We start from the raw sequence: 14,633 nt of genomic DNA on the forward strand, positions 1-14,633 counted from the left end.
GGGAGCTCTTCTTAATATTTTGACACCAAAATCATGTCGATACACCTTACCGACTGCGAGTAAAGCCACCCACGCTTTAACTTGACAGACTGTATATACTTTATTGGTCGGATATTGAATAATTCCTGCACATGTCTTGCAATTATTAGCTAGATATTAACTAACGCTTTTACTCATGTCTTGCCTTAATTTCCTGTAAATCACCAAACTCTTGATTATGCCTTGCCTTCATTGGCACGATACTGATTAAGTCCTGCTCATGTCTTGCCATCATTGGCTGGATATTGATACTTGCCTTTATTGTCCGGATATTGAATAAGTCCTGCTCATGTCTTGCCTTTATTGGTTCGATGTTGATCACCTGTTGCCTTCATTAACCGGATATTTACTAAGTCTTGCTCATATCTTTCCTTTATTGACCGAATATTGATTTACTGTTGCTTATGCCTAGCCTTAATTGGCTGGATATGGACTTACTTTTGCTCATGTCTTGCCTTCACTGACTGGATAGTGACAAAGTCCTGAACATGCCTTGCATTCATCAGCTGGTTGTTGACCCAAAATTTCTCATGACTTGCCTTCATTGGCGGGATATTGAGTAAGTCCAGTTCATGTCTTGCCTTCATTTGCCGGATATTGACTAACTCTTGTTCTTTCCTTGCCTTCATTGGTCGGATATTGAATGAGTCCTGTAAACGTCTTGTCTTAATTTCCCGGATTTTGACAAAGTCATGCTTATGTCTGGCCTTCAATGTCTGGTTATTGTCTATCTCTTGCTTATGTCTTGCGTTTATTGGCTTCATATTAAATACGTCCTGAATTTCCTGTATATTAGCAAACTTTTGCTCATGCCTTGCCTTCATTGGCAGAATATTGATCAAGACCTGCTCATGTCTTGCCATCATCGGTTGGATATGGACTAGCTCTTGCTTACGACTTGTCTTTATTGTCCGGATATTAAATAAGTTTAGCTATTGTCTTGCCCTAATAGGCTGTATATTGTCAGACTCATGCATAATTATTGCCTCTATTAGCTGGATATGGACCCATTTTTGCTCGTGGCTTGCCATCATTGGCTAGATACTGACTATCTCCTCCTTATGGCTTACCTTTGTTATCTGGATGTTGACTTACTTTTGCTTATGTCTTGCCTTCATTTTTCGTTTATTGAATAAGTCCTGCACATGTCTCCTTCATTGGCTGGATATTGAATAACTCTTGCTCATGTCTTCTCTTCTTTAGCTGGATATTTACTAAGTCCTGCACATGTCTTGCCTCTATTTGCTGGATATTGACTAACATTTGCTCATGGCTTGCCTTCATCGGCTAGATATTGAATTGCTCTTGCTCATGTCTTGCCTTTACTGGCTGGTTACGGACTAAATCTTGCACATATCTTACATTTATTAGCTGGATAATGACTAACAATTGCTCATGTCTTGCCAGTATTGGCTGGATATTGAATAAGGCAGGCACATGTCTTGCCTTCATTGGCCGGACTTTGAATAAATTTTGCTCATGCTTTGCCTTAATAGTCTGGATATTAACTGTCTCTTGCTCGTGCCTTGCCTTCATTGGCCGGATATTTACTAACGCTTGTTCTTGCCTTGCCTTCATTAGTCGGATATTGAATAAGTCTTGCACACGTTTTGCCTTTATGGGCTGTATATTGACTAACTCAGTCTAATGTCTTGCCTTGATTGTCTGAATATGGCCTAACTCTTGTCCATATCTTGCCTTCATTGGTCGGATATTGACTAAGTCATTCTTACGTCTTGCCTTCATTGACTGGATATTGGCTAAGTCCTGCACATGTCTTGCCTTTATTGGCTGGACAGTGTCTAACTCTTGCTTATGTCTTGCCTTCTTTGGGCAAGATGTGGGCAAAACTTCCTATTTCCTCGCTTTTAAGACATATTTTTCGACATTAAAATATGTTAGAGATATTTAAAGATAACGTTACGATACGGACATACGTCGTCATCGCGGCATCGTAAAGATGTCGTAAGGACGTTCTCCAATTCCCGATAATAAACGTTGAATATAGAAAAATTAATATTTTCAGATTTCAGCGTAAAAGTGAAGATATTCTATGATTTTGAATGCGCGATGTTTCCATCTGTCTAAAATGTCATTATAAGAATAGGATATCTCAGAAACTTATTTATTTCTATTTCCATAGCGGCCCCGCATAGGTTCCTATTCCCCAAAAGAGAATGTGTTTTTAGCATATTTAAGTCCTTGTACTTGTACCGACAGGTAACCTCACAGAGATGTCTTCTATTCTCCAAAAGTGTTCAATTTTTGAGATTATTTAATCCCTTCTAATAAGTTCACAAGATATGTGTAATAAATTGTTTTAATTCCTTCATGTGGAATATAAGTTTTGAAAATTTAATTTTAATGAATTCCATTCCGCCTCTTCAGAGTTGAAATTAACTTAATTTACACATTTAAATAGATTTCTTTCATGCATTTTTAAGACGTTTAAATAAATTATTAAAATATAGATAAATATAAATTTTAATATTTTTCGAACTTATAAGTTATAAAAAGATTAAATAATGAAAAATAGGTTAAATAAATACTTTCGTTACATTTTACTAAGTCGATTGACTGGCATAGGATTTTCACTTTTTCTGTTACCGTTGGGGATTTTTAGACGGAGGAAAAATTACGTATTCATAGCAATACAAATTCTTTATTTTTCTGAATTCAACGCTTATTACCGGTTTCTTTGCCACGTGGGAAGTTGTATACAAATATTTTAAATTCATAATTTGATGTATTCGAAAGACATTTTGGGGCATTTTTCGATATTTTAAAATTATTTCAACGCATGCAAAATAGTTTGGCTAAAAACTACATTGGAAAAAGTAAGAAAGAAAAGGACAAATTAAAGAAAAATTTAAGTATAGAGAAATAATGTAGTTTTGACGAAACACAATTTTGACATTTCTCCTCCAATATTTGTATATACTTTGCCACACTTAGGTTAGTTCCCACCCAAGTTATTTTGATTTTTAAGAAAAATGGGTAAAATATCGAAAAATACCCTTAATTTTGTTCGGGTTTATGTCTTTTTAGATCCATCTAGTCCAATTATCATCTAAACATTATCGACCGATTAGCTATTCACTTTCTTTAAACAAGCACGGTTAAATAAAGTGCGAAAAGTTATTTCGCAATCACAATACTTAAAATTGTAATTTGAATGCATGATATGACTTCTTCAGTCTTTGTAAGAACAGAATGCTTTACTTTTCACAGGGATTCGAACGAAATCATGTGACATTTTTCGATATTTTGGAATTATTTGTACACATTCAAAATTATTTGCACGTACCTTTTAAAATTAAAGGTAAAAGAAACGTCTCTGAAGCTAGCACCACCTTTCTGTAAATTAAAATTAAAACTGTCCTATAATTAAGGGCTCATTTAGGGCTGGCGATCCCAACCAGGCCCAATCCCAGAGAAATTTTAGTTTTTTTAACGATGCGCGCTCTGGTTTCACACGTGAAGCTGGCGCCGCCACATCTCTAACTCCTAAACCAGTGCTGTAATCAATTCCAAAAGCATACAACAATTAAGGGCTCATTAAGGGCTGAAAACAACACTAGGTCCCATATTGTGAGCTTTGTCATTTTCGCAATGTAAAATGTATTGCGCGCTGACTTCACATGAACCTAGCAACGCCATATTTTTGGCTTCAAAACTGTCGATTTAATCCAATAAGCTTTAGCTACCTGTGACCTGTGACCTGCACCGAGCTGCCCTTCCTTGCACATCTAGATTCGAATAGATGGACGGGCATATCTGAGATCTTACGATTAGGATCCATTGTACTTGCTACGTTCTTGTTTGCAATGATCTACATATAAGCAGGGCCAGCACTATATATTTGGCCGCCCGTGTGCAAAAGTTTTTGTCCGCCCCCCTCCCTTTTTCTTTAAATAAAATAAAAAAAGCCATTCTCTACATACTCATGCTCTATTTTAAATTACAAATTATTGATATTGTTTACATTATTAATATTATTTACATTATTATTATAATACACATTATTTACATTATTTACATATAATAAGGATTAAAAAGAAATTTGCTCACCTTGCTTTAATCTGGGCAAATTCTTCAAACAGTTCAGACACATCCAGTAAATTCGTAATCACTCGCTCAATTGATATCATAGTGAAGTTTGACAAGTGGTTTAAAATTCGGTATGTTATGAACGTGTTTAGAAACACGAGATGTAAGTTTTCTTTTAGTATGAACGTCAAAATTGCATTTGCACTCATGTTCGGCTTGAGGTAAGTTCTTCATGCAAATCCACGCCTACTATATTTGACAGATTTTTGTCTTCGTTTGTAAGATTTTCTTGTAAATTTTTGCACTTTTCAAGAATGTCTAACTTATCCATCTTTAGAAGGTTAGTAAAATACAAAACCGATCATATTTTTGAATTTTCTAATAAACTCAAACAGCTCTTGCAAGGAAATGATTATTTCGTCCAAGATTGTGAAGTATCAATCAACTTTAAAACTTTTCTAGGGATAATCTACTCTTTGTCGCGTACCCATCAAGTTTTTAAACATGATGTCTACCTTTTACCTTTAGAGGGCCGGAAAATCAATATTTTGGCTCACCAGGTAAGCTTCTTTAATTTTTGTTTTTAGATCAGAATTTTCATTTTTGTAACATTGTTACCGGTTTTTAATGTAATTTAAGTTGAGTTGATCCTTTCCAACCCCTTTTTAACTACCCCGTACCACTTAAATTTACTATTCCAACTTTGTCAAAACGGTGCTTTGTTTCGTTTGAATGAGATTATAATTACAAACAAATACTGTTATAAAATGTTTCGAACGTTTCTATTTGATGTAGCTGAATATAAATTCATCCCCCCTCACGATTTTTTAAACTCTTTTTCCCATTTTACCCTTTTTCCGACAAAGCAAAGGGGTGGTTTTTAATTTTCACCCTATTAAAAGGATTGTTTTTGAATTAACGGTATTTTTTATGTCAGATTTGGATTCAACGTCAAAAAATACATCGAAAATCTATATTTGCACTTCCAAATACACGAAAATTGACTTGCGTGACTAAGAGGGTGAGACACCCCCAAAACAACTCCTTAAATTTGAATAACCACACTACATAATGCTTAGATGACGTAACAAGCTTATATGTATACTATTGAAAAACCCATTTTTTTATAATTCGACATTTTTAACATTGGCTGTTCCGTGCAGGAGCGGAAAGCCAATATATTGGATCACCCCCTGATCGAGACTTTGTATATGATCAATCAAAGATATAACTATTGGGCCAATTTTCTGAGCTCGATTTTCTTCCCAAATTGCCAGAACTTAAAGCTCTTGATTTTATTTTGCTAGACATAAGGCTTGGTGTCTCGCTGACAAATCACTGTCTTCCTCTAAGATTTTAATTAAACTATCATGATCTTCATCAATCTGGTGTCACAAAGGTCTTCAGGAGTAACTCTTGCAAGACCATCGCATCCCTGATAGCGGTTTTAGTGTTAATTATGGAAGATAAAAAATCATAACATATCCCATCTCTTTGTAGACGTCGAAAGAAAGTTATATAATTCTTGTACATTGCCAAAAAAATCTACGGTTTCTACATTGGCCTTGAAAACATCATTTACAACTAAGTTCAGGCTATGCGCATTACAAGGAACGAAAAAAGCTCTCGAATTTATTTGCGAAATTCTGCTTTGTACTCCTTTGAATTCACCACGGTTGTTAGAACCGTTGCCGTAGCATTGTCCCCGAATATCGTGTACATCTAAGTCAAGAGCTTAGAGTATTTTAATCTATTCAATCTAGTTCTACTTTCGATTTCGTGAATTCACAAAAATTATTTTTTCAAGAAATACTTCATGCTGGAAGATTATGGATACATTTTTAAAAGAAATGGGTTCCAGACGAAAATTCAGGGAAAATTGAGGGAAAATCCCAGAAGGCAAAGGCACGAACAAAGGCCCACTTAAAAACTTTATTGCGTTAAAAGATTAGTCGCCTGTTAATGACCAAACATTCCATTTCATTTCATTTTCATAAAAGCAATTATTGATCAAGTATTTTACATAGATGGTGTATACAAATGAGGATTTTTATTTGTAGGATCTATCCTTCTCGGAATAAGGCTACATTAATTATAGATTATAATAATAATGTATCGCTTGTGTCAAGTGATATTGCACTTATGTAATAAGATAATATTCAGGAGAAAATTTTAACAAAACCTGGTAAATATTGATGGAACTTAACCTAAATGGAACTGTACACTATTAGCATTGATGAAGAGGATACTTCATTATTCAAATCCTACCTGACAGCAAGATATCCCTGGCGGACCGAAGGAAATGAAAGGAGCCTCTAAAAAGTACCCGTAAAGGCCCCATTGGGCCCTCATTCGGTTCCTTATTTAAAAACTCAAAAAACAGCAAGATCAACTTTTAAACGGTTGAAATTCGGATTCTACGTTAAAATTTGCATTAAAAACTCACGGAGTAATCGCAATACTTTTTCTTGCAGCGTTAAAAACTTTAAAAAATAAAATACCTGTCATTTGCATGGGCAGAAGGCGCCTTCAAGTGCATCTTCTTTTAGTAGCAGTTAATAAGCGTTCCGTCGGTAACTTTAAGAATTTTGTCTGGATAAATGAAATAAATGAAATAAAATAAATAAAATAAATAAAATAAATAAAATAAATAAAATAAATAAAATAAATAAAATAAATAAAATAAATAAAATAAATAAAATAAATAAATAAAATAAATAAAATAAAGTCAGTAGAGTGAATGAAAAAAAGACACAAAAGAAAACAAAAGACTTTGGATACTAATCGACCCAAGTGGGGAACCTCACATAACGATTTCGTGAGGATCTTCGTTTGGGCTGATTGCTAGCAAAATTGATAAGAAACCTGGATAGGAGCAGTGCTGCGGAACGGATGTGTTGTTTAAATAAATAATAAGAGAATGCTCGAACAATCTATAAATTGTATATGCTCGCGGCAACTGGTAAATTGTATACCTACAAAATCATCGCAAGAGGTTTCAAGCATCCCAGTGGGCAAACAATTTAATCATGTTCTAGAGACGTCTTTAGGACATCCCTGAGACGCCTTTTATAACATGTCTTTTTGTCATCCTAGGGATGTTCTTAAAACGTCTAATGTCAGTACTAAAGATGTCCCGAGGACGCCCATGTCTTTAAGACGTCTTTAAGTCATCTTTAGAACATTAGACGTCTTAGAGACGTTGATTAGCCTGACATAGGACGTCCTAGAAACTTCCCAAGGAGTTTCTTGAGATTTTCATAGTTTTTTGACCACTGGGATCGTATTAAATTAACTTATAAGATTCTTATCTCATCAATCACTTGACCTAGTCAGTGGCTGTAATGTATAACCGGGTTCACCCGAGCAAACTTGGAAAAAATAAATAAATAATGCGACACATAAATATCGACCTTTTAGTTTTTAAATTTGTTTACGGCATGAATTATAAGAATTGCTTAAATCATTATTAAATTGCTGCTATTCTTAACTAATCACAATAACCATTAACTTTCTCATATCTTATATAAAAAATCTAAATTTGAAACAAATAATCATTTCAATTCAGAAGAAACTTGCTTTCGGTCGTTAATTGGTTTGAAAGATTACGAAAGGGTAAATTTCAAAGTTAGAAAAAATATTGTTTACTTTAATGTTAAATAAAAAAAAAAAGTTCCTCAAACTGATTTTTTTGCCAAAAAAACTTGTATTGTCCTTATTGTAATGCCCTTACGGGCATTGAAAAATAAAAGCATGAAAATTTATTCCAAATTGCCTTCCCGGTAACAAGCGTTGCATTCAGAAAAAATAAGAATTTGTATTCCTATGAATTCGCGATTTTTCCTCCGTCTAAAAATCCCTCAACGGGAACAGAAAAAGTGCAAATCATATTCCTCGCAATCTACTTAGTACAATTTAACGAAAGCATTTATTTAACCTATTTTTCATTATTAAATCTTTTTACTACTTATAAATTAGAAAAATTTTCAATTTTATATTTATTTCTATTTTAATAATTTATTTAAACGTCTTTAAAATGCAACAAAGAAATCTATGCAAATGTGTGAATTTAAATAATTGTAACTCTAGAGAGGCATAGTTGAATTGGTGAGAATTAAAATTTCAGAATTTACATTCCGCATGAAGGAATTAAAATAACTTATTACACATATTTTGTGAACTTATTAGAAATAATTAAATATAATCAAAATATGACCACTTCCGAGGAATAAAAAATATCGCTGTGAGGTGTGTTGCCGGTACAATTAGAAGAAATTAAATATATTGAAAACACGTTCTCTTTGGGAGAATAGAAAACTGTGTGGCGGTCGCTATGGAAATAGAAATAAATAAGTTTAGGAGGTATCTTATTCTTATTGTGGCATTTTAGACAGGTGAAAAAATCTTGCATTCAAAATAATAGAATAATCTTCACTTTTGCGCTGAAATCTGAAAATATTAATTTTTCTCTATTCTACGCTTATTGCCGGGTTGTTAATAGAATATTGTTCACAAAAAGTACTATTTGGCTACACTGTGCGTGCGGACGAGTGAGGGTTAACATAACATGATTAAACGCATTTGAAGTTAAATTATGTAATTGAATTGTAACATTTTCAATTATTCTTTTTTACTATGTTAGTTTTCAAACAACTTTTCTACAAATGAAAAAACTTATCTTTTTGTATTGTGTTAATTTTATCCTCTGCACGAAGTTGCCAGCATAAACTTAGTAATTTACAAATATAATATTCGAAATCTGCGAATGATAACGGTTTCATCTATATGTTATTTGACTTAAAAGTTTAAATTTAAAGAATAAATGTTCAAGTTTACATGAAACTTTATGGATAATTTTTCAGTATATTTTATTTAAATCCACTGCAATAGATTTGATTTATTCGTAAAATATTTTGGGTAAATTTGAAATTTTCGTTTATTGCTTAACCAATTTGTTCATTAAAGTTAAGTAAAAATACTATTTTAACACAAAAAGGCAGAATAAAAAAAATGTCATGAAGATATTTTTAGTTACAAGTGCAGAAATATTAAGAAATGAAAGTTACAATCTCAAAGTGGTTCAGTATGTTTATATAAGAAACAAGCATAGTATAAATATACCCTTGGCTCTGCCACGTATCGTTTTTCAAATCTATCTTTAGAAATTTGGAACAAGGAACAAAACAGAAAATTGAATTTACTAAAGCTTTAAACAAATGTTAACTGAATTTGGCAAATTTTGAAAATAATTATTTTTCCTTTTGAAAATAATATGTTTCATATTAAAGGCTCCAGACGTTTTACTGCTAGAACTTCTGATTTATTTTTATTAACTTCCTAGTGGGCACAAAATTTGGCGACGTCTTAACGACATCGTTACGACATCTTTACGACATCCTATGTCCATGTCGTTAAGTCGCCTTTATGATATCATAAATATGTCGTATGATCTGACGATGTCTTCACCCTATCGTAAAAACACTGTAACGATATTGACAAGGGAGGTCGTAAAGTTTTCGTAAAGATGTTGTAACGATGTTGTAAAGGCGTCGCCAAATTTCGTGCCCACTGGGTTAGACGTCAAGAAAAGCAAACTAATTTCCAAACCAAAAAAATTGGTTTTCAGAGAAAAGTGGAATTTTTAACCGAGAAAGATTTTTCAGTCATTAAAGAAAAAAAATCTTGGCTAAAATGTTAAATTTTCAATAAGATAAGATTAATTTTCTATTCAAAAAGTTTACTTTTAAACAAAATACACGCATTCTCACACAAATATTTTAAATTAAGAAATTTTCGATCTAATAGTTGCATTTTCAACAAAAAAGATTAATTAGTCCCCAATGATATTAATACCCTACCACAAAAAACTAATCTTTAACAATATACAGGAAATTTCAAACAAACAAGGAATAATTAAATTTTTAATTAAAAAACGAATTAAAAAAAAAAAAACAACATAATTTTAATTTAAGACTCAAAATTTTTTTCGTCAATTAATTAATTGGAAGCAATTCGACTAAGCTTAAAACATATTTAGAAAAATTTAAAAACTTGAAAATATTTCACAATATTTAAAACAAAATGTAGATTTCTGAAGCTTTCGCACATAGCAGTTATAGAAATTTTTTAATATAAACATTTTGAAAGGTTTCAAAACAATGAAAATTTCTAGAAAATTTAAACCTGTTCTTTTTTAAATTTGGGCGTGCAAAATTATTAAAGGATAATTTTGAGAAATGCGATTGTTTGAGAAATAAGCCAAATTTGTGCTGCTTGTTAATAAGTTTCAAAACAGGCTAGGGATGAGACTACCCGGTATCGAGCGTTGAATTTATAAAAATTAAGAATTTGTATTCCTATGAATACGCGTTTTTTCCTCAGTCTAAATATCAGTTAAATTGGTGCGAATTAAAATTTCAGAATTTACATTCCGCATGAAGGAATTAAAACAACTTATTACATATATTTTGTTAACTTATTAGAAGGAATTAAATATAATAAAAATATGATCAATTCTGAGGAATAAAAATATCTCTGTGAGGTGTGTTACCGGTACAATTAGAAGGAATTAAATATATTGAAAACACGTTCTCTTTGGGAGAATAGAAAACCATGTGGCGGTCGCTATGGAAATAGAAGTGAATAAGTTTCGAAGGTATCTTATTCTTATGTTGGCATTTTAGACAGATGGAAAAATCGCGCATTCAAAATAATAGAATAATCGTCACTTTTGCGCTGAAATTTGAAAATATTAATCTTTCTCTATTCTACGCTTATTACCGGATATTTATACTTTTCACTAGGCGTGAATAGAGTAGGACCACTGTGGGAAATTTGGAGTGAGGGGAATCCGGCATGAAAGGTACTATGGGAAATTTGGAGTGGGGGAAATCTGCCATGACGAATGTTAAGCTAATCGTGAAACAACCCTATTTTTTTTGAATTTCAAAATTTTGATTTTTTTCAAAAACTTGATCAAATTTACTTATTTTCCAAAATTTTCCAAACTCATTGACTTTCAAAAATTTTCCTAGTTTTCAAAATTGTATTAGTTTGAAAGATTTTAGTCATTTTAAAAGGACAGATGAATTAATTAAAACGTACTTTTCCTGGTTTCATGACTTTTTTATTTATTTCTCGCAAAAAAAATGACTGGCGCACACTTTGGGAAATTTGGAGTAGCGCATGATTAACATAACCATAATAAGGGTTAACATAACCAGAAAATACACATAAATCACTACTGCGCATGACAGAAATATCAGCGTTTATACATCATTTACTGTGTTCAGTACCCTGGGAAATTAGAGAGGGGTCCTTGGGGAAATTAGTATGCTGTTGGGTGATGAAATTAGATTTGAAGCGAGACATACCATATATTCATCAATAGAGGGCGTCATGTCTAATCTAACCTTTTAAATGCAAGAAATTTGTATGTTACAAATTAAATTCTTTCTAAAAATAATAATTGAAACTGATATTATACGAGTACCAATACTGTATGAAAATAAAGTTGAAAAATGTTCCTGATATATCTAAATAACTCAAGCTAAATAATGCTACATAAAATTATTTTGGGTTTCGGGATTCGATCGCATTTGGAATACAAAAGGAATAAAAGATTTAACATAAGCGAACAAATAACTTTGCCAAATAAGAATGAGGTGAAATTGACAATGGGGGGATGTGACCCGGATTACCGAGAAGTGCCATGTCACGTGCAGTGTACATAGACACGTCTCAGGGTGAAGCGTCCCGGCTACTCTGATAGAAGAACAAGAAATGGGTCTGAAGCCTGTCGCCCTCCAACGGTGGAAAATCGAAATACCCTAACTTCAGGCTTTACCGTGGAGGTCAAGAAAAGCGAGCTACAATCAGAAAATTCAAAAATGACAGTTTTCACATTCAGTTAAATTTTTTAAAATAATTTTTCTTTACTCACGCATATTTCACAATAACAATTGGTGTCATTTGAAGAAAAAATAATATTATTCTAAAAAGTGTAATTCTTTTGGTAACCAGTATTTTACTCCTGCTGCATCATAAGAGCCCTGGCCAGGGTTGTTCAGTGACGCGTCACTCGGAGTTTCTGACGTATTATACATAAAAAATGTATTATACGTAAAAAAACTGTAAAAACGTAATAAACGTAATAAAGGGGGTGGACTCGGATAAAGCATAATATAACCTCACTTTTTTAAATTAGACTTATGTGTACCAACTTAAATTGTTGTTGTTTATCAGAACTCCATTTGGCATAAAAATATCACCAAGAATATCAAGACTGACACCAATCATTTTGGAATTATTAGTTTGACTTCTTTCATCTAATTGCATCAGGTTTTTCTTTTGATGCGTTTACATTTATAACGCACTTTTGTTTTAAAAAAGTGTTGAAATCAGCGAAAATCCTTGAATGATTTGTTTATTTTTAAGATCTTTGCAGTTCGGATGGTTTGAAAATTCATTTGTGGTTTCTTAACCTTTCTTTAGGCGTATTCGATAATACGCGGTTGCATCCCTGACAAAACGCAACATCTTTACCATTTTTTTTTAAAAGGAAGGATAAATCTTCCCAACATGGATTCCTCGGTCTGTCGCCTCTATTCATTACCGCAGTTGTAGAATAATAACTTTTTTTCACTCACTGTAAATTTCATGCATGCAGCATAATAACACATACCGGCGCTATTTTAAAGTTATGGGACGAAATGTGATAATGTATATATTGAAAACGTATATTACGTTTTGTACAAAACTGAGGACGTAATATACGTACGCAAATTACGTCAAAAACCTCATGTAATTTACCTAAGGTATATTACGTGCACAACCCTCGCCCTGTCAGACCGAAGGAATCGAATGAAGCCTCTACAAAGTACCCGCAAAGACCCCATTAGATCCCCATTCGGTACCTTTTTAAAAATCTCGAAAAAAGAGCAAAATCAACTTTTAAATGGTTGAAATTCGGATTCTACGTTAAAAATCCCTATAGAAGGTCACGGAATAATCGCAATAGTTTTTTTTCGAAACGGTAAAAAGTTTTAAAAAATATAAGACGTATAACGCCTATTGACTGCTACACTTCAAACGCATCGCCGGTAAGTAGCAGTCAACAGGCGTTATACGTTTTATATATTTTTTAACTTTTCACCGTCGCAAAAAATATATTGCAAATTATTCCGCGACCTTCTATAGGGAATTATAACGCAGAATCCGAATTTCAACAATTTGAAAGTTAATTTTGCTGTTTTCTCGAGTTTTTTAAACAGGAACGGAATGGGGACCTAATGGGATCTTTACGAGTACTTTATAGAGGCCCTTTTCGGTTCCTTCGGTCTGCCAGGGAGATACTATTCGAAAAATGTACAAAAGTATGATTAGTCTTAAACATAATTCTAAAATCTTAAACGAGTACTTAACTATATAATTGATTTAACACTTTATGATAGGCAACCTCTTGACACTTGATATCAAAACATAATATCTTAAGCAAACACATTAAGGATGTTGGTTCAATCCGACTTTTAATTTTTTTTATAGGTACGGCACTAATTCCATATATATTTTTTCCGAAGGATTTGCCAACGAAAGAAAGAAAACTTGTAGAATATCCGGGGTTTCGCGAGATCCTCGGATCAATAAAATATTGAAAAATCGAACTTGTTGTTGAGGAAACCATTATTTTTATGATAAATATGAATTTTGCGAATGACAGAAATCAGTGGGTAGCAGATGGCACCATTTGAACGGTTAGAATCGTTTGCTAATTTATTTTTTTACTCACAATTCTGGCATAATAGACGAATGCTCGAGACCAAACGATCTTCCAAAGGGCCAGGTCTTGATGATGGTGTCCCCAAATTATGCGAAACACGTTGAGAAATGGAGCAAAAAGCAGAGAGAACTGACATGCCCTGTCTGTGTTTTTGTAACTGTATTTGCAATCAGCAAACAGGCTAGCTGTTGCCTTCACTCTACACACGGTATCGCGGCGCCTTTCGTTATCGACCGTGGGTCAAGACTACAATTTTCAAAGGGGAAAACCTCTTCTGGGACATAGACTTTTTGATGAGATTATCATCAATCGATATTACTTCAACAATTATGAAACACTTGTCCCGGACTTTTTGGCCCCTTGCAAGAACTATGAGCGTTTGTAAATCACATTAGCCAAGGGTGCAGAACCTCTACCGGTTCGCGCGGATGGACTTCTATCAAGCTCCGCTGGTCCAGTGGAAAACAGCCTGGCTGATAACCACGCTGGCGTGGGTTCGTATCTTTTTCTCAACTTTTTTTTCGTATTGTAAACATGTCAAACAATAATTTTTAATGTTTCCCCGACGAATAAATTATATTTTTGAAAAATATCATTAGGAAATAGATATCATGCAGACACTTTTCGAATTTGTCATTTATATTTTAAAATTGTGTAATGTCGAAATTTATAGTCGGGCAACTTGACGAACTTGGAATTTGAATTTCCCAGTGATATTATGCAAAAAAAATAATTTTTTCGCCTGGGAAGTTTTCAAAATTATTAT

At 33.1% G+C, this 14,633-nt stretch overlaps 1 long non-coding RNA gene across 1 annotated transcript in view; it reads right to left on the reverse strand.

Annotated features, from left to right (window-relative positions):
* LOC117177755 overlaps positions 1 to 14,134 on the reverse strand; it is a 92,108-nt gene extending 77,974 nt beyond the window's left edge. The window contains exon 1 of the long non-coding RNA XR_004467758.1: positions 13,877 to 14,134. This is a non-coding gene — a long non-coding RNA (uncharacterized LOC117177755). The remainder of the gene's footprint in view (positions 1 to 13,876) is intronic.
* Between the last annotated feature and the right edge of the window lie 499 nt (positions 14,135 to 14,633).

The sequence above is a fragment of the Belonocnema kinseyi genome, chromosome 8, assembly GCF_010883055.1.
Source record: "Belonocnema kinseyi isolate 2016_QV_RU_SX_M_011 chromosome 8, B_treatae_v1, whole genome shotgun sequence".
Lineage (NCBI taxonomy): Eukaryota > Metazoa > Arthropoda > Insecta > Hymenoptera > Cynipidae > Belonocnema > Belonocnema kinseyi.